Source organism: Panthera pardus, unplaced genomic scaffold (genome assembly GCF_024362965.1).
Source record: "Panthera pardus isolate Hobbes unplaced genomic scaffold, ASM2436296v1 HiC_scaffold_17, whole genome shotgun sequence".
NCBI classification, from domain to species: Eukaryota; Metazoa; Chordata; class Mammalia; order Carnivora; family Felidae; genus Panthera; species Panthera pardus.
In genome coordinates this window covers 109360962-109381778 of record NW_026526732.1, presented here as the reverse complement: position 1 = coordinate 109381778, position 20817 = coordinate 109360962, and the positions used below count along the sequence as shown (strand labels likewise).

General features: G+C 47.4%; 1 protein-coding gene and 7 non-coding genes across 8 annotated transcripts in view; 5 read left to right on the top strand and 3 right to left on the bottom strand.

Moving 5' to 3' along the window:
- The window catches only part of LOC109252608 (histone H2B type 1-C/E/F/G/I), a 490736-nt gene that overhangs the window by 93487 nt on the left and 376432 nt on the right, over positions 1-20817 (bottom strand). The gene's annotated exons all lie outside the window — the stretch shown is intronic.
- On the top strand, positions 3105-3178 carry TRNAI-AAU (transfer RNA isoleucine (anticodon AAU)). Its single transcript has one exon. It is a non-coding gene; the product is annotated as a tRNA-Ile (tRNA).
- On the top strand, positions 3493-3566 carry TRNAI-AAU (transfer RNA isoleucine (anticodon AAU)). Its single transcript has one exon. It is a non-coding gene; the product is annotated as a tRNA-Ile (tRNA).
- Positions 8181-8253, bottom strand: TRNAV-UAC (transfer RNA valine (anticodon UAC)). The gene has a single exon. It is a non-coding gene; the product is annotated as a tRNA-Val (tRNA).
- On the top strand, positions 13351-13424 carry TRNAT-AGU (transfer RNA threonine (anticodon AGU)). Its single transcript has one exon. It is a non-coding gene; the product is annotated as a tRNA-Thr (tRNA).
- TRNAV-AAC (transfer RNA valine (anticodon AAC)) lies at positions 17994-18066 on the top strand. Its single transcript has one exon. It is a non-coding gene; the product is annotated as a tRNA-Val (tRNA).
- On the bottom strand, positions 18795-18867 carry TRNAV-AAC (transfer RNA valine (anticodon AAC)). Its single transcript has one exon. It is a non-coding gene; the product is annotated as a tRNA-Val (tRNA).
- On the top strand, positions 20315-20388 carry TRNAI-AAU (transfer RNA isoleucine (anticodon AAU)). The gene has a single exon. It is a non-coding gene; the product is annotated as a tRNA-Ile (tRNA).

Genomic DNA, 20817 nt, shown 5'->3' with positions numbered 1-20817 from the left:
TTTCTGCCTTTCCTCCTCCGTCTCTGCCTCAGTTTCCCTCTCTTCAGACTCTCCCTGTCTCTCCTCGCTGCCTTCTCTGTCTCTGAGACCTTTTTGGTTTCTCCCCTGCCATTTAATCTTTGTGCTTCTGTCCCCGGCTCTTAATCTCCTTCCCAGCCCTTCCCTCACCGCCGCTCTTAATCTCCTTCCCAGCCCTTCCCTCACCGCCGTATCCCACAGTTCCACACCTCCAGCTTCCCGCCCTGGGGGTCTAGGGCCCTGGTCCAGCCTTCACGATAGGGGAGCCCCAGGCTCTGGGGGGGGGGGTGCGCCCACCCTCAGGGGTGTCTGCTGAGCCTTGGTTCACTCTGAGCACGGCCTTGGGAACAGGAAGTAGCGAGTCAGGGAGGCAAGTGCCGCTGGGGGGCTGGGGAGGGCAGGGGGAGACAAGTCAGGACAAGGTTTGGGGTTGGTAAGAGAAGCCACAAGCCCGCAGTCCTGTGAGGAAGTCCCTGCTCGCCTGTCTGGACTCTGAACCCTGAGTCCTGACTGTCCCCGCTGACCCCCCTAATCCCAGCTCCGTTCTCCGGGTCCTCCCTGTGGGGACAGCCCCAAGCTGAGGCCTAGCGTGTATGTTTACCCGAGCTCCGAGGCCTGACACATGGAGGGTGCTCGGTGCCCGTGGGGGATGAAAGAACCAGGTCTAACGTCAGCGCTTCCCAGGCTTTGCCGGATGCAGCTGCTCGCACTCTCTTCTGCAAACGTCTTCTCAACCTGCCGTCTGAATGGACCTGGCTTTGGTGCCCGGCTCCCTCCTCGAGCATTCTCAGAGCTCCCCCAGCGGTGAGTGCGGCACCAGGCTGAGCTGCCCGTGTGCTGAGAGCCTCGTTCCCTCTGGGCACGGGTCTGCGGCCCGCGCACCAGGCTGGGCCACCTCAGTTCACTGGGCTGAGACTCTGAGACTGCCGGGCGAACAGCAGTACTGTCTGTGTGGGTCTGTATTAGGGAAGGATGGAGAATTCTGAGGTACTCTCCCTTCCTGGCGTCCTTGGCCCACACTTGGCCCCTACTATCCCTTCTCTTACCTGCAAACCACGATGATTCTTGCAAAAGGTAGATGAGGTCACCTCTGCTTAAAAGCCTCCGCTTCCCATTAGAACTAGAATAAGGTTGGAATTCTTCCCCCGGGGCTACGAGGCCCTTCGGCCTTTGGCTTTTGACTCTTCTCTGCACTCAACTCCCACTACTCCCCACACTGCAGGCCAACCACTTGGCCTCCTCGTTTACTTCAGGTCCAAAGCTGATTCCTACTTCAAGTCCTCGCATTTGCTGTTCCCTCTGCCAGGAGGTGGTTCCCTTCAATGACCTTTAAATGACTGACTCCTTCTTAACATTCAGGCTCCACTCCAATGTCACCTCCAGGAGGCCTTTCCTGACTGCCTCTGTGTCCCAGCCACTCCCTGTCACATTACCTGTTTTACGTGCTTCCCAGCCACAAGCACCACCTGAAATTACCTTGTTTTATTTTCTTTCTAATTCGGCCCCCTCTATACTAGAATGTGCTGTCCCTGAGCCAGGGGACGGTGCTCTCCTGGTAAACACACCCCTGTGAGTTCTGCGTTTCACAACCTGTGCCATTTTCACCTGAACTTGGTTCTCCAGAAGCTCAGCGGTCTACCAGATCAAAGATCGCAAAGCACTTCTCAGGACCAGGAGGGCTGGTAAATTTGTGGTCCACCCACCTGTGACTTTCATTTACCGGTTATGCGCTATATCCTAGAAAACGCTTGAATTCGAATGAGGATAAACAGTTCCGAGGAATGTAGAAACATTGCATTCTGAGGGTCCCTGGTTTGTGCCACACACACTCCCCCTGGAAGCGGGACCCAGTGGGGCTTCTCACCTTCTCTGGAGGTTTGTGGGCTGGCGCGGGTGCAGCATGACCTTATCCCAGGGCGCGAACTCCGGGGGCACGTGAAAATGCCTGTTCTATGGCGCCCTCACCAGAAGAGACTGTCAACTTCACACAAACCTCTCACGCTGAGTCTAGAGAAGACCAAAGGTGAAGGACTACTACCATCTGATCAAAAGATTTCCTACTAAGCTGCAATAACGAAGACGACGTGGTTTGGGCATTGCATGTAGATAAACAGATCAACGGGGCAGGACGGGAGTCCAGAAGCAGACACACACACACACACACACACACACACGATCAATTAATTTTCTACAATGATGCCTAGGCCAATCAGTTGAGGAAGTCTTTAAAACAAATAATCCTGGAACAACTGGATAAACTACAGACCTTCTCTCAATCTCTTTTGCAACCTTCTTTGCAACTTGGTATCTGAATGGGTCTGGGTTTGGTGCCGGACTACTTTCTCTTCCCAAGCATTCTCTGAGCTGCAGAGTGTGGGGGAAAAGATTAACCTCACCCCTATCTCATACCATACTCAAAAATTAATACAAGTGGAGGTAAGGCTAAAGCTATAAAATAGAAAAATCACTTATGACCTTGTAGTAGGCAAATATTTCTTAGGGAGGAAAGCATAGCATAAAATACATTAAAAGGAGCAAACTGACATTATCAAAAGGATACATTGGCATTATCAAAATTTAAAACTTCTCATAAAAAACCTCATTATAAAACATCATTAAGAAATGGAAGGGGAAGGAAAAGACGGAAGAGAAACACGCACACTACGTACGTCCGACGAAGGATCTGCGTCCAGATTGAAGAACTGGAAATCAATTTCAGGAAGACAAGGCTGTGACACGTGGGTGGGAGAAAGGAAGCCCCGCCGGGCGGCTTTGGTCCGAATCCTCTCGGGTCAGAACCGGGATCTGAGAATGACTCGCGACAGGAGGGTTCGTCCATTCAAGCCACGAGTTAACCTTCGCTGCTTTTCCCATCACCGCGGTGGGGGAGAGCGAAATGGGAAGAAGGCGGGACTTTTTTTAAAAAACTGTCCGTCTTTGGCATTTGGGTTTTTTGTTTTGTCCTCTCCTCCCTCCCCTCCCCCTTCCTCCCTCGCCTTCTCCTCCCTCTCCTTCTCCAACTTGAAGAACCGGTGTCCATGATTTTTGTCTACATCTTCACAATAGAGGCCCCCTCCCTGCCGGGTGGCCGGTTAGCTCAGTTGGTTAGAGCGTGGTGCTAATAACGCCAAGGTCGCGGGTTCGATCCCCGTACGGGCCATGCAGGTGCCGTTTTACCGTCGCTGCGCGCGCAGTTCCCCTACCCGACCCGGGTGGACCGGACTGCTGAAGTCAAACAAACACTTGTGTGAGAGCTGTGAGACCTTCATGTCTTGTTATTATTATGATTTTAAGAAGTAACGAAAGCTAGAATAGAAAGTGCCTTTAAAAGACATTGAACAAAGTAGAGCGGGTACATTTAGGCGAGGCGGGGCCAGGATGAGAGAGAATTCCTTGGTTTGTGTTGGAAAAAAAAAACTTAATTGGTTTTGGCTTATGTAACACATCCCGCAGACCGAGAGGACCTTCCCCGGTGGCCGGTTAGCTCAGCTGGTTAGAGCGTGGTGCTAATAACGCCAAGGTCGCGGGTTCGAACCCCGTACTGGCCACATGGGGGCGGCTTTTGTTACGTTTAAACACCGGAGTCCGTCAGTCTAGGACTCATCCCCAGGCCTCAACCAATGCGGAATTTAGAGAATTTGAACACGGTTCTCCGACTTCCCTGCTTTAGTAGGTCCTTGTTTGATTTCTGTCCACAAAAGTCAGCAGGGACCTGGAAAAAGAAAAAAATTACCTTTGTGCGATTTTTTTTTTCCATTGGGAAACTGATTCTTGCAACGTAAACTGGCCTGTTTGGATCATTTCCAACTGGGAAGAAATTGTAAGACCACCCGCACTTTGTGCACGGCCACACTTGGGGCTTCACTAGTTGAATGAGAGATGAAACGAGATGTTTGAAGCTATATGGGAAGCAGGCTCCTATTAATATCGACACAGGAGGAAAGAAAGGCAGCTTCGTTGTAAACATTCTGACAGCGGGCTCACCGTTAAAACGTTTACTTTGGGGGTAAAAATATATTCATGTGTTCCAAAGTTAGAAAATATTAAAAGGTACAGTGAAAAGTCTCCTCCCGCCCCTGTCATGCACCCAGTAGTGATTTCCAACTTCTATAGGAGACCCCTTAGGTATTCTTTCCACTTCTCTTTGCACAAGCAAATATTTACATAAACTCTTGTTCTCTCTTCTTCCCCTAAGAGTCAGCATATGCGCTCAATTTGCCTTCTTCACTTAGCTATATAAGGTGGCATCTTATCAGTGTTTTGAGAGCTTTCAAGCAACACTTTCGATACTGTGCCTTTGGCGAAATGAAAGCGTAGTTTCAAAAAAGTTGGCATATTCAGCAAAGTTGAACCTGAAACGTTCTAACCTTTTGTATCACTGTTGGAGGGAATGCACACAGGGAGGCAGCTTGGGGAAATTTGAGAACAGGCGGAAATGTTCAAGCAAAGCACTTTCTGCCCGACCCCTAAAGAAAATTGTGCATTATTAACAAATTTGTTTAAATCGCTCCACTCTTCAGAATGCAATAATTAGCCGGTATTCTGTGTCTGGTAAATGCTGGAGATGTATGATTATGTGAAAAAAGCAGAATTCAAAACGGTGTGTGTAAGATTCTGATTCTTCCATTTTAAAACAAGCTTTATTATGGGATAATTTACGTACAATAAAATGCACCCATTTTAAGTGTAGAATTTGATAAGTTTATTATCAGTGTCAGAACAAAGCTGTTATCTCTCAAGCTACACGTTAGCCCTACACTACAATTTAACCGTTACAATCCCCCAAACCTCCTCTGTGCTTTGTGGTAGTTAGAAGAATGTCCCCCCAAAGATGTCCACCTCGTAATCCCTGAGGTCTATGAATATATTATTTTGTGTCGCAAAAGGGACTTTGCACATGTCACTAAGGATCTTAAAATGAGGTGATTTTCCTGAATTATCTAGATGGGGTCCAATGTCATCACAAGGGCCCTTCTAAGAGGGGTCAGGGTCACAGAAGGAGATGTGACATAGAAATAGAGGGTGAAGAGGTGCAGTGCTGTTAGCCAAGGAATGCCAGCAGCATCTAGAAGTTGGACAAAGCAAGGAAACAAAATTCCCTCTAGAGCTTACCAAGCAATGCAGTACCGCTGACCCATACTGGACCGACCTCCAGGACAGGAGGAAAGTAAGTATATGTTGTTTTCAAGCACTGAATTTGTGGTAATTTGTTACAATCACAATAGGAAACTTACATACCCCTTCTACTCTGTTATACCCCCATCCCAGCCCCAGGCGACTATAGATGTTCTTTCTATCATGATGGCTTTGCCTTGTCCAGAATTTCTTCTAAACCATGTAGTACGTAGTCTCACGTTCCCGGCTTCCTTTGCTCAGCCCGATATTTTTGAGATTCATTCATGTTGCTGCATGTATCAGTCGCTTGTTCCATTTTCTTGCTGAATTGTACTCCCTGTACAGACATATCACCGTCTGTTTTCCATTCAGATGTGAATAGACTTTTTCATATGAAGATTAATGTCACAAGTCTTTGTGTGGACGTATGTTGCATTAGTCAGGGTTCTCCAGAAAAAGAGAGAGAGAGAGAGAGAGAGAGAGAGAGAGAGAGAGATCTTAACTGGCGCAGGCAGTTGTGAGGGTCGGGCAAGCCCACATCTGCGGGGTAGATCAGCAGAGTGGAGACGCAGGAAAGACCTGAGGTTAAAGCTCCAGCCTAAAAGCAAGGTGCTCAGGTGGTTAAGTGCCTGACTCTTGCTTTTGGCTCAGGTCAGGATCTCACAATTCACGGGTTCAAGACCCACGTCGGGCTCTGTACTGGCAGCGTAGGGCCTGCTTGGGACTCTCTCTCTCTCTCTCTCTCTCTCTCTCTCTCTCTCTCTCTCTCCCTCCCTCTGTCTCTGCCCCTCCCCCTCTCGTGCAAGCGCACACTCTCTCTGTCTCTCTCTCTCAAAATAAATAAATTTAAAAAAATTTTTTACAGTGTACTGGCAGAATTCCCCCTTCCTCAGGAGAGAAAGGTCTTTCTTTTTTCAAGGCCTTCAACTGATTGGATGAGGCCACTCACGTTATGAAGGGTAATTTGCTTTACTCAAAACCTACTGGTTAAATGCTAATCTCATCCAAAAAACATCTTCGCAGCGACATCTAAACTAGTGTTTGACCAAATATCCGAATACTGTGGCCTAGCCTTGTTGACACATAAAATCACCCAGCAATGCTTTCATTTCTTTTGGGGTAAACACCTAGGAGTAGAATTGCTGGATCATTCGGTCAATGTCTGTTTGGCTTTATAAGAAGCTACCAAGTATTCTCCAAAATGGTAAGGCCATTTTACTTTCCAATTAATACTTTGTGAGAGCTCCATTTGCTCCAGACTTCTCCAACGTTTGGTATTGCCAGACTTTTAAATTTTAGACAGCCTGTTTGAAGCATTGAAATAGACTTAAAGTATTATCTCCTTGTGGCACTAATTGGCATTCTCCGTAACTAATAATGAGTTCAACCGACTGAGCCGCCCAGACACCCCTGATATTTCTTTTCTCATTTAAGAAGTTTCTTGTGACACGTAGGATGGTTTGAATTTTTGTTGTAACAGTTACCCCCAACTATTTACCCTTATATAACTTGTTTTTCCCCCAACCTGGTCCTGGACTTCTATCACAGAAACTTCCTGGATTATAAATTTAATTATTATGACATTTTATTGACGCTTTTTCTTTTTGTTTTAATTTTTTGTGTTTCTGACTTCGTGTGATTTTTTTCAAATCCAAAAAATGCTTATTTGAGGATGCCTGATTCAATTTTGAGAGCTGTGTTACAGTTTTCTTCTGCTTTTTCACTTTTGGAGGAATTTTCATCAGCTAAAATATTTTGCCTTGGGGTTTTCTTATAGTAGCTTTGCATAAATAAAGCTCATTCAGATATTGTGGGAAGAGACTTGGGATCGTTTACAGGATTCCTAGTTCAAGGCCATCCTCTTCTATCCCTACATAAAAATACAGTATCTTTAATAGATGTCTTTGGGGAGAGGGCTGGGGATCCACTGGGAAAGAGTTCTGTGTCTTCCGATTTTTATGTTTCCTTTGGTCTTGGGGGATTCTGAATCCCCTCCTTCCTTTTTTCCTTTACCAGCTACTCTCCGCCGAGGGCTTCTCCTCACTTTCTTCTCCCCCAGAAGTTTCTGCTGCTGCTACCGTCTCAGGACTGGCGTGCGTGCCCGGGTTCCTTCCCAGTGTTTTAAGCTGAAATTTCTATTTGAGAGGAGGGGAATTTTAGCTGAATGTTGGGATCTCAGTTCCCATTTTCTTACTTCTAGATGGCTTTTCTGGAGCTCCTTCCATTCTCCACAGAGAGTCGCCTTTGGGAGCTCTTGAAAGGCAGATCTGCTTGACGTCGGTGTTTTTAGTTCTCCTTTACAGGGAACTTGAAGTCTGTCTTCTAGTTGGGGAGAAGGTATGGCTTTAATGTTGTGTGCGTGTGTTGTAATACGTGGAGAAATTCAGATCTGGGCGATTGTTATTATCCTCAGGTTTTAGATTACCACCAAAATGAGGAGACATTTAAAAATTACATAGTGCTTTAAAAAAAAATAATAAGTGTGTTTTCCATTGTATTTAATAGTGCCAAATTTTCCCACGTGGGTACTGTAGCAACTCTCTGCCCTCTAGAGCGGGAAAGTTCATGTTTCCTTACAAAACCACAAAACAGCGTCTGATCTGCTCTCCTTAAAATCTGCTTCTGTGGGAAACTGCACATGTCTAATTGCATGAAAACTGGAGCCTTCCCGTTTCTGGCATCCAACACTTGGGGTTTCCTTTAATACAATGCTCAAACCTGCTAAAGTAGATGTTGTTTCTGCAATTTTAAATCCTTAACATTGTAACTACGATGGAATTAAAATAATAATCTTTCCAGTCAGGCCCTGGCTGTGCACTCATTTAAAATATTCCACATTTGCTGCTGATGGCTTTCCCCCAACCATCACGAAAGCCAGGGAGATCCTCTGTGCAAGGCAGCATGGTCCCACACTGCACAGCCCAGTTAGGCGAGTGTCCAGAGGGGAAACTGAGCACACAACCCGCTGGGTTCTTGGCTATGTAAGTGTCTGGAAGGAAAAGAGGAACCTTCCAAGCCTCTCCTGAATGGAAGCCAAGGTAAGTTTGTGGTTCCACTGGGAATCGAACCCAGGGTCTTCTGCGTGTAAGGCAGATGTGCTAACCACTACACCATGGAACCTGAGGGCAACCTGTCTCCCCAGGTGCTCTTACTAGAATCAAGGTAAGAAAAGAAGACCAAAACTCGGTATGGATTGTTATTATGACTGAGAACGAAGTCCTGTGAACTTGGCCCAGGGAGCATGTGTGGGACAGATGAACTTTACATACACAAGTTTGAAAGTCTTCATGAATACTGTCACCTGAAAATATAGTATGAAAATGACTTCAAATGTTCGGAGACACCCTCAATTTTTCTATCCTCCTGGGACACTCTTAGTCTGGTCAACATTTATTGTTTTTCTGCCCATATTTATTGAGAGCTTACTATGCTCCAGACACTTTTCAAGGCTCTGGGATACAGCAGTAAATACAAAGGTAAAAAAATATATATATATTTATCCTCCTTGAGATGACACTAAAAAAGTGCATTTATATTTCATGGAAACTATCCTTGAATTCAGCAGCAGCCGCACGAACTCCTTCTCTGCCCCTTGTCCTGAAACTCCTGCATGTTTCAATAGACAAGATCAAAAACCACATCCATTAAGATCAGCATCAACCCCACCATAAATATCTAGTGTTACTGTGAAATCAGCTTAGAACTGGCAGACCTTGGAAAAGGGTCGTGAGGCTGTTTATGTTCCTTGTCTCCGCGAATGGCAAGTTCGCGGCCTTGACATGGCTGAAGTATGTGTGCTGCTGGCTTATTTCTTTGTGCCCCCACATGTCCGTGCACGGAAGGAAAAGTTCTCAGACACGGAGACTGAGTGGACGTGCGGGGCTGCCTCTGTGAGAGAGAGAGAGAGAGCAGCAGCAGCAGCCGTGGCCCGCACATAGCCTTTATTTCATCTTTCATTAGACGTGAGCATCAAAGAATATCAGAGCAAAGAAAGAGCACAAAGGATCTTTAGACATGAGCCAGACGTACGTCTGGTGGCGACGTGAAGGCACGAAGGAGCGCGTGTGGTTTCCAGGAATGTCAGCGAGTTACAGCAGGTGTTGTATCTAAACTGTCCTCTGCGGGACTGTGGGGCTCTGTAGCTCACGCGTTCGACAGCCTGGAGACCAGAACAGTGCTGACATTTCGGCCGGTACCCCGATCCCCCTCCAGGACTTACAATACACGCTCTAGAAATACCGCCACACTCCCGCGGGCAGCAGGACGAGCCTGAGCCAGTAGCAAAAGGTGTGATGAAGTCCTTGAAGCTGTTCCAAATACGTATCACGTTCCAGTACATGCTAGGTGTCAAGGCACCCATGTTACAAAAGTAAGAGTAAATTGCGGAGGTGTGTGAGCCAGCCAGACACTTTTCATGGAAAGGAGAGAGTGGCTCTTTTTAGATGAAAGTCTAGGAGAGAAAGAGCGTGGAGGTTTTCATGAATTCGGTGGAAGCAACTTCCAAAATGGAGGCAACTTGAACTTCAGACGCTGCAGTGAGAAAGATGAATTTTGGAAGACCAGACAGCCTCCACCCAGGCCGGGACCAAGAGCACCCGTAATATCCTGGCGACAATCCCCACATCCCTGAAAGTGTAACAGTTTGTAAAATGTACGAAGGAGAAAATACAGTGCCTTATTTCAGTACTCCAATTTATGTAGAAACTAAGAACGGATGGAAAAGGAGGATGAAATGTGTGTAAAATACTGAATTTCAAATAGTTAAGATACACTTTATACCCACATCTCCTACCAGTCCTTTTACATTGGGCTACTGCAAACATACTTAAGAGTTAAGATAACTTACAAAGCGCTTGATGTCCCTTTTCAAATTGTTTGCTTTTTGTATACAATAATATCAGGCCTTCTTAAATGATGGCATTTTCCCTTTATGTCCCAGGGGTTCCTTTGTGTGTTCATGTTAGAAACAGTTTCTTTACTGCTCTTATCGTTTATTATAAAATTTCAGTATTTAATATAAATCAGTTAAAGCAGTTCTGTTCAAGTGAGACCTATAGCTCAAGAAATTTCTGAAAAAAAAACATGAAATATAACTAGTTTCTGTGTAGCCTGGAATGTTGAGAGTTTCTATTGAGGGTTCTTACTTATTTTTTATGTGCATCTAAACATTTTCAATGTTATTTACCAGTGTTGCATGCACACGACTCCTGAAACAGAATGCTAAGGGCACCAGTGACAGTAACAGCAAAGTTTGTTGCTACGAGAGGAAAGGCCGACCGATCGGGACCGACACTTTCAATCAGAGTGCGGCCTCGAACAGCCGGGGTACAGAGTTTTTATAGCCGACCACATCGTCTTATCATCACCTGGGAACAACAAAGAAATAGTTCCCAGATGAGGTGGAAACAGTTCCCGGATGGGGTGATTATTTTAGACTTTCTGCCGTTAAGTCGCAACCAGTTGATGTCCTTGACCCTGCCTCTGGCCCACTTTTCTTTGAACTTTTGTTCCCTTAATTGGTGAAGCCTAATTTACAAGAGTATGAAGTGTAATTTACAAGAGTAAAGCAAGGATGTTATCTCTTAACCTTCAGTGTCAAAACAAAGCTATTTCTCAAGCTACGGTGTCAGCACAAAGCTGTTATCTCTCAAGCTCTAGCTTAGCCCCACTCTACAATTTAACCCTTACACGAGTTGTAAATATATTAGTGCCCTTGGTGTCCATTATATGCAAAAATACAGTGAGGGAGGTTTACTAATGCAATTGGCTTGGTCCCTCTGTTTGCAGTATAGTTTGAGAGAGAGAAACACAGAGGATAAAAAAAAAAAAAGAGAAACATGTAGGATAGAATATCGTGATAGCGGATTGTTATTTAGTCTACCATATTAAAAAACATGTTTTCTCCCACACATGTAACGTCCTCTGAGGGTGTGCTATTTCTAACCTCTGCTACAGTTTCTTGCATGCTGGATTTATTGCTTGGTTACTTTCTCGAATGATAGAATAACATACGATATCTTCGCAGTATTTTATCTGTTTAAATTGATAGGATACCAAAAAGTAAATGAATCAACTTGGCAGTCACCATCAGGAGTTAAAAACTATAAGTCTTAGGATTCATTCACATCCTCAGGGATATGACAAATCAAATTTAGGTGAAAGTGCAGAGATCAACCAACTGCAACATGGTATTTCACAAGCTCGAAAGGAGATAGACACGAAGATATATGCAAAAGCAAAAAGACCTTAGGGGACTGACATCCATCCTATCATACATAAAAATGTTCTAAAGAATAACATCACTTGCTCTTTATTATGAAAAAATAAAGGAATGTACGTCTTGGAAACTGAGCACAAGATGAATCGGTCTGAGTCCCCGAATCACACATTTGAGCACCTCGTGTCTGTCTGTGTCTCTAAACCAATCACATCTTCCTGGACCACAGATGCTTGCTAATGAGAAAGGCGTTTTGAAGGTGTTTCCTGGAGAAGGTTGAGGGACGCAGTGAGTATCTCGTCTAAAAATCAACCCAGACTTTCGAGATTCAACCACGGGCTGGCTTGCTCTTGTCCTTTTAGCAAGTGTCTTTCTTCCTCCACGATTTAGGCGAGCAGAGAATGACTCGGAGAGAAATTGGCTCCGCTGTTCCCTCGTCTCTCCTGATGGTGACCACACTACACAGTGGAAGTAAGGTTCGCACACAAGACAAAGCCTCCCTAATCCAGTCATCCCCCACTTTCTGGTCGTACAGGAAGACACCCAGCACCTAATTCCACCTGTGTCGAGAAAGCGGTTACGTTTATCTCAATACGAAGAGAGAGAGAGGAGGTGGAATTTCCTGATTATTCTACGTCAAGTAAGGGCTGTTATTTACATTTACAAATGGTCGATTACACCCTCCCTATGGATTGTACAGGCGGGAGCTACCAGGGAGCAGGGCTGGGACTCCCTGTAGGTCTGGCATATCAGATTTGTCTTCTCCCTCTCCGGCAACACCAGACTCTGGACTCTGCTGGTTTTAAGCCTCGACCCTCAGTTTCCCAGTTCCCTCGTGTCACTCTTTTCCGTTTTATTTGCACTTCCCGCCCCCAGGAAGTGCTGCAAAATTGTCACCTGAACTTCCTCTTTGCAGGACCAGGCCTGGAGGTCGCCTTCACTGATCCTTGGGGGCTTTTCCTCTTCCAGCTAAGGGCTTTCTGCACCACCACCACCTGCCCTCCCCACCCCCACCCCTGCCTGGATGTCGCGGGCGGGGCCAGCAGCCAGGGCCCAGTGACTCTGCTCCCAACCAAGGGCTGAGGAATTATTTCTAGAAGTTTGTGGGATTGTATTATAGATCCGTGTGTTTAACTGGCGCGTGTCACAGCGCACTCCCCCAGCGTTGTCCCAAGGATAGAAACGATCTCAAGGATTTGTCCAACTCCAGTTTCTTGGAATGAGAACATATGCCTTTTCCCGGGTAATGTTTAGTATCCGTTTTTCGGAAAGAAGGGGATCGCTGTCAACTTTAAAGAGAAAAAAGGAGGGTGAGAGGAAGAAAACATATCCAATATTGCTTGGAGGGAAAGTGTAAGAAAATCATACGCCAGTAAAGTTCTAATGTGTTTTGATATTCATATATAATTTCTTTTTTAATTTTTTCCAAGTTTCTACTTAAATTCCTGTTAGCATGCCAGGTGTGGAATTTAAGAAGCGTGGTGTATTTTTAATGCCTCCCATGTGCCACAGCAGACTGCCACTCTCCGCAAACACGGAACGTAGTTTCACGTGGGATAAACGGCCACCGCTGAGCGACAAAGGGAAGAAAACCGCCAGCGCCTGAGCGCCAGCATTTTGCCAAGTGATTCACTTCAGGAAAGCCTCGCGGCGGCGATCCTCGTTGCTTGGGTCGCGCGGCTGAGAGGCACCATTGTCCCCCGTGTGGCAGAGTCCGAGCTGAATCCACCTTCCATACCAAGCAGTTGTAAAGACTCCGGGAAGTGCGACCGTCTGGCTGCCTACTGCAACGGTCCAGTGGCTGAGGAAGTTTTTATTCCTGGTGCAGTGTATCTACACTGCTGTGCACCTTTCGGGAGAAAGTAAGAAAACGTGATAAAGATCCTGAGAATTAGTTTGGATGCGCTTTTGTTGGGTAAACATTCTTGAGAACCACATTGGTCAGACCAAACAGTGACATCACCCTCAAATTACATACAAAGGAGACTGCTCCCGCTGTGGGCTCCGTGGCTTAGCTGGTCAAAGCGCCTGTCTAGTAAACAGGAGATCCTGGGTTCGACTCCCAGCGGGGCCTTTCCACACGAGCTTTTGTGATTTAGTAGCTGAGAAGTGGAGAGAATTTGAATTCACATCCCTGAAGCACCAGAGGTGGAAGGGACAGCATTAGGGGAAGACTCTTCTTTAAAAACAAAAATACACTTCTCCCAGTAGGGCAGTGATAGAAATGCCGAAATATCTGTGCTGAGAGCTGAGAAACTCAGATCTTGTTCTATGACTATGATCTGGGCACTGGGATTGCCTAGGAAAAGTGGGGTTTGCCCCTTGGTCTTCTTTTGCCATTTTAGACCAAACCTCAGGCACTCACCACTTAGGTTATATATGATCTCTGTGACTGTCTTCGTTATTTTCGCCCCCTAGAATCTTTCCCAACTAGGACGTTGTAAACAGCTGTTTTTCTTGACTGGCTCCTTGAATGGCCATTTCCCCCTCCCCCATCCCCAATTTTGCATCAGATAGCTCTTTGGCCCACCGAATAGTGAATCGTGTGTTGGACCAGAGCCAGGGTTCTCAAACCTTGGTGAGGACACGAATTACCTTGCGTTCCATTAAAATGAAAGATTTAATTCACCGCATCTTGGATGGGGCTTGAAATCCAGCATTTATACAAGTCTCTGGTGACTGATGTCTATGCCACTGTTACCAGGACCCTATTTGGCTTAGAAAGGCTAGTGACTTAGTGATCTAGCTTCAGTGGTTGTGGCTTTTGCCCCCCCCCCCAAGGTAAAATTGGTATATAATACCGGATAACTTTCAAGTGCACATTATAATTAGACATCTGTATGTACTACAAAGTGATCACGGCCAAAATTCTAGCTACCTTTCATTACCATACAACTGACCCTCTTCTTCCATTCTGCCTGCTCTCGAATCCCCTTTCCCCCCTGCTAACCACGAGCCTGCTCTCTGCATCTATGAGTTGGTTTTTATATTGTTTTGTTTGTTCCTTTGTGTTGCTTCTCAGATTCTCACATATGAGCGAGATCATACAGTATTCGTCTTTCTCCGACTTCTTTCCCGTAAGTGTAACATCCTCAAGGTCCATCCATGTTGTCAAAAATGGCAAGATTTCATTCTCCTTTATGGTTGAATACTGTTCCACTCTATATATACCACATTTTCCCCATCCATTCATCTACTGACGAACGCTCAGGTCGTTTCTGTGTCTTGCTTATTGTAAATCATGCTGCAACAGGGGCGCCTGGGGGGCTCAGTCGGTTAAGCGTCTCACAGTCCGTGAGTCCGGGAGTTCGAGCCCCACAGGCTCCAGATTCTGTGTCTCCCTCTCTCTCTCTGCCCCTCCCCTGTTCAGGATCTGTCTCTCTCTGTCTCAAAAATAAATGAAAACATGTTTTAAAAATTAGGAAAAAAATCATGCTGCAATGGATGTAAGAGCGTATACATTTTTTCCAATTAGTGTCTTCACAGTCTTTGGCTAAGTACCCAGAAGTAGAATAGCCGGATCATACGGAAGATCTATTCTGATCTCTTTAGGAATCTTCATACCGATGTCCAGAGTGGCTGCACCAATTTCCTTTCTCACCAACAGTGTGTGAGGGACCCCTTTTCTCCACGTTCTCTCCGACACTTGTTATTTCTTGCCTTTTTGATGACCATTCTTCTAACAGGTGTGAGGTGATATCTCATTTGCTTTTAATTTGCATTTCCAGTAGTCATGTTGAACATCTTTGCACGTACCTGTTGGCCATCCGTATAACTTCTTTAGAAAAATATCTATTCAGATCATCTGCCCATTTTTCAATCAGGTTGTTTTCTTATTGTTGAGTTGTGTGAGTTCTTTATATGTTTGGGGTATTAACGCTTTATCAAGTAGATGATTTACAAATATCTTCTTCCATTCAGGAAGTTGTCTTCACTTTAACGGATGGTTTCCTTCGCAGTGCAAAAGCTTTTTGGTTTGATGTAGTCCCATTTGTTTATTTTTGCTTGTTTCCCTTGCATGTGGAGTTGGATCCACAAACACATAGACAGCTAAGACTGATGTCAAGGAACCTACTGCCTGTGTTTTCTTCCAGAATTTCTACATTCAAGTCTTTAACCCATGTTGGGTTAATTTTTGTGTGGTATAAATAATGATCTACCTGCATTCTTTTGCACGAGGCTGTCCAGTTTTCCCAGCACCTCAGTCGTTGTGGTTTTGAGTTCTATTTTTTTATATGTTTATAACTATTTTCCACACCCATTAGTAAACCTGGAGTTGTCTACTCATTTGCCTTTCATCCAATCCAGTTCAAAAGAAATGAAAGAAAGGAACGAGGGGGAAACTCTAATATAAATTAGTGTAAATCAGTTAACGTTATAACTGTTTTCTCCTTTTAATGTGTTAAGGGACTGTGGAATATACCAGAAATTTTGGAAGGAGGAGTAATATGATTGTATCTGAAAGAGGAGAGGATAAAAAAGAATGGCAAAGCACACAAGCTTCCTTTTTTTAAAAAAAAGCTGGAGCCAACTGCTTTTTAAAAATGCTTTTTAAGGAATCTACTCCTGAAATCAGTGTTGCACTATATGCTAATTTGGATGTAAATTTAAAAAATAAAATAAAAAAGTGCTTTTAAATCTGAAAACTTTTGGTGCACTTACTAGTTAGATAACTCTAAAAAAATAGTACAGCTGGAAAAAACCTTTAAACCCCAAGACTTGAGATTTTCTTGTTTATCTGCCCTATTTCTTCTACATTCTAAAAAACACTTTTTAAAGCTTTTATCATATTCCATAAGTGCCATGCTCCCCACTCTTGGTAATGTGCACAACATTTCTCAAACAATCAGTTTCATTCCTTCGTTTCTTGCTTCTCCCCATAAAGGTCTAACGGGCTGATGTCTCCTTTTGTGAGCCATTTGGAAGGAATGTTATGTCTCAGAAGACTTATTTTGTAGATCTCTTGTAGTGGAATACTGACTTCTGTTAGAAATAAAAATCATAAACAGTGCTATGAAACTCTGCTGGGAGAGGTGAGTATTTAAATATAATAAAGGAGAATGTTTGTTCTCTACAATTCGATCCCAAATAAGACCTGGAAATTCATCAATATGTCATATCTTTAACTGAAATCCTATTTCTCTACCAACTCAAGTTAATGAGTGCTCATGACTCCTAGGTCCCATGGCATGTGCCCTGGCCGGGGACCTACCCTGCTGCCCCTAATGCCGATCCCCACTCCCCACCCCCAGGCCTCATTACACCTCTGCTCCACCAATGTATTTCTTTTCATCTACCAAGTCTCAGATCGGTGATCACTTCTTCTGACAGTCTTTCCTAATCATTAGGAGTTGCAAAATTGTCTCATTTGTATGCATCTGTGAAAAAGCATGAGCATTTATCTCTGTAGTTTTATTTGGCAATCTTAAAAATAAATTGGGGGGCGGGCAGGGGGGCTCAGTCCGTTTAGCTTCCAACTTTGGCTCAGGCCATGATCTTGGAGTTGGTGACCTTGAGGCCTGCATCCAGCTCTGTGCTGACAGCTCGGGGCCTGGAGCCTGCTTCCGATTCTGTGTGTCCCTCTCTCTCTGCCCCTCTCCCCCCTTCTTTCTCTGTCTCTGTCTCTCTTTTTCTGTCTCAAAAATAAACACTAAATAATAAAATAACTTATTTTGTGCAATCATATTATAATAATCAGCGCACATGCCCTTTGCTTCCCCAGGCTTGTCCGATTTTTCAGGACACCTGGTACCTCCAGAGCCTAGGTCAGGATTGGGCACATTGTGGGCTGCTCATTAATTCCTTTAAAATAAATATCTAATCAACTTATTTTTCAAAAAAATGAACCAGAAGTTATGCTGTCCACTCGATGTCAGAAGAAAAAGTAAGACTGAAGATCCTGCCCTCTAGGAAATACTGCCTCGCTTCTGTTTCCGGCAGCATTGAGACCCGTCCGAGTTTGGGTTACGGGAGGGGTTTTCCAGCTTTGCCGTTTCTGACCGATGCAGTCACAGCGCGGTCCTGCCGCGAATTTCTCACGATGGGTTTGAAGACAGATCATTTTGCAGTGAGCACCTTCTAGTCCCAGACAAATGCTGGGAAGGGGGAAAGAGTGACGGACGTCAGGGTACACGAGGAGGAAAACAAACTCGCTCGGCAGACTGACACGGTCCCTGAGCACTGGCACACAGAGCGGAAGCGGGGACACGAAGTCCAGTCACAGGGACGCCCAAAGGGCTCCCTTTGTCACCCCGCCCGGCAGTAAACTGGGACGGTCCGCCACCCGCGCTAGGCGGAGTTTCCAGCATGGCCCGGCAGGTCTGGGGGTCCCCAGCTTTTCCAGGTCAGAAGAGAAGCGGACCCCAAGCACCCCCCCACCCCCTCCCCCCACCCCCGGGAACCCCTGCCTGCAGCCTGGGAAGGAACTTGGACTCCGGGTTTCAGTTATGTGTGGTTACCAGTTACGGAGTTTTCTGTATTGTTATTTTAACAATAAAAAGTGTAAGAGAAAGAGAGTCATCGTGAGTGAGGATACGTACAAAGAAAAATCATTCAAAGTTACCGGGTTTGGGGGCACCCAGAAAATGGGTGTACGTTCCATAGGACATTCTAGAAGGATTTTAGAAAGAATTTCGGCAGGCCGGTTTCCGTAGTGTAGTGGTTATCACGTTCGCCTAACACGCGAAAGGTCCCCGGTTCGAAACCGGGCGGAAACAGCTGCCCGCCAGCTTTTTCGCACTTTACCCAGTGCTCCCAGTGCCTGAGACCCTGCGCCCTGCCCGGGACCCCACGCGAACACACACCTTTGCCACCTGTCCCAACGCCGCCAGCGCGGACCCTGGCGTCCCCAAAGGCTTTCTGACAACACGCGCCCTCCTGGACCCCGCACCCCCGCTTCCCTTCAACATCACATCCCTCTCCCACGGGCTGCACCCTAAGAGCTCTCAGGTCCCCGCGGATACGCCGTCCCCAACCCCGTAGTGGGCACCCTCCGCGCGGGGGCCCGTGTCTCCTCTGTCTTCACGCAGCCTTTTCACGAAAACCTGCTCTGGTTTTTCCAACAGCATCACCTTCCTGTGACGCTAAGTGCTGCGTCCCGTCCGGGAATCGCCTGCCTTCCTCGAGGGCACCAGGGGTTCCCCGCACGACCTTGCGCCCACCTACTGCTTTCACCTGGGCCGCGGGCACAGGGCTGACCCGGGGACAGGCAGGGGCCGGTGCGCAGAAGTGACCCGCTGCAGCAAATGTGACCACGGGGAAACCGTCGGGAACCAAGGGCGATGCTTCCCGGACGCCGTGCATTTCCCACATCGTGTCCTCGCCGGACGCTGTCCCTGCACCTGGCGTCCGGGCTCTGTGTGCGGAGCGGGGGCACCGGAGCGGATCTGGGTGCTGGGTGGCGCTGGGAAGCATTGCGTAAAGCGAGAAAAAGCAGGTCGACGGCTGTTTCCGCCCGGTTTCGAACCGGGGACCTTTCGCGTGTTAGGCGAACGTGATAACCACTACACTACGGAAACTACGCCGCACCCCGCTCGCCGCCTCCCCGGGGGAGACTAGCCGGTCTCTGGATCTCCCGGCTTTGTTCGCACTGGAGGCCTCTTTCCTTCCGGGAAATAGCAACCTTATTCCGCCTCTCTTTGGACGAAAAGCAAGAACCTTCGAGGCAGTGAATCGCTCCAAGGAAACACCGTCTAGGGGAAGAACGCCTTTCCAGATGCAGGACGGAGAGTTTAGGCCGCCTCGGGGTCTGGCGGGTGTGGGAAAATTCCTCCATCTGGGGGGGGGGGGGTCCTGCTTACGTTTACCCGACCTCAGAGGGCTCCGTGACCTGCATCTCCTGGGTGCCAGACACGGGTCCTGGCTGGGATACTGACCCGGATCCGGTGGACTGACCGTGGAAGGGGCCCGTTGCGTGCGGGCCCCGCTTGACCCACAGAAGCTGACGCCCGAGAGGGGGCTGTGCCCACCTGCGTGCCGGGCGGAGTGGGGACGGCCGTGGGGGCCAGACCGTGGGACGTTGCCTGGCGGGGCTCGGTGCCCACGACGCCACCGGCCCGGCGCGGCGGGGAGATGTCACGCGCTCCTGCTACGCACTGGGCGCGCTCGGTTCCCATACCCGCCGCCGTCGCTAATCCAACAGCGGGAGGGCCGCGCTCACAAACTGCGCCCGCCACGCCTCAGGGGACTGCCAGTGACCTTTGGGAGGGGGACCGGAGCCCCATCTGGGCTCAGCAGGGCCCGGAGCTGGAAGGGGACGCGCCCCCTCACACCTGTGCGTACGAAACGCCCTCTCATTGTGACGGTCGTGGCGTTTCCCTAGGGACCGCGGATGGTTTCACTGTGGGTCGTGGCTCTCCAGTGTCCCCACCATTTGTTGCGAAGGCTACCCTCCCCCTCGTCGACTTGCCTGGCACCGTTGTTGACAATCAGCTGGCCATGCGTGCCCGGTGTTATTCTAGACTCTCGGTTCTGTTCTGTGGGTTTGCACACCTATCCTTTCGCCAGGACCTCAGTCTCGCTTTCTGTGTCGTGACAGACAGTCTCCCATCGAGAAGAGAAATCCTCCAAGTCGGGTCCTCGTTTTGCAAAACGACGTTTCCTTCTGGCGTCTTTTGCGTTTCCAGGCGGATTTGAAAGACTGGCTTTTCCATGTCGGCGGGGCAGGGGGGAGACGCTTCCCCGGGATTCTGAGCGGGATCAGGGTGACGGTGGGGCTGTTGTCATTTCACCCGGATGCTCGTCCCTGAGCGCAGGACGCTTCCCCGTGTGCGCCCATCCGCCCTGATCCCCCCTCTTCCCCGCGGTGTGCTGCCCGCTGCGCGTGTGCGCAGAGCACTTTCGCCGCCCGAGGAGGGCACAGCCGTCCAGAAGGTCCCTGAGGAGCGAAAAGGCACCTGCCCCCTGCGAGTAGGAGCGGAGTCCTAGGGCGGAGTCCCGAAAAGCGGAGTCCCCGAAAGCCGACCTGGCCGGTTAGCTCAGCTGGTTAGAGCGTGGTGCTAATAACGCCAAGGTCGCGGGTTCGATCCCCGTACGGGCCAGTGGTTCCTTTTACCTCCTAACCCCCTGAGTTCACGGTTACCTCTGCTCCCCCAAGTCTTACACTTGGAGGTGTGAAGGATCACTGTCAACCACATTTCCCCGCTGGTCGGTTCGTAGAGCATAAAACGATCACAGGGTCAGGGTCATGAGCTCACCCACTACCTTGGGCAGGGGATTCATTAAAGAAGAAGAAATCAGTTGGATTTATTATAACTTAAAAAAAACAACGGTGTTTGTTATTACTAGTGGAATTTATTTTGTCCATGGTATATTCATTCTGTCATTTTACAATTAATTCTTTTGCCCAAAACCTTGCCCTTTGCCCATCTTCAGCCTTTACAACAATTTGCAGCCGGGAAGTAGCTTTTCCAACTCTTTTTATGGAATTCCCAAGATACTCAATTTTTTCCCCCCACACTTACTTGCTC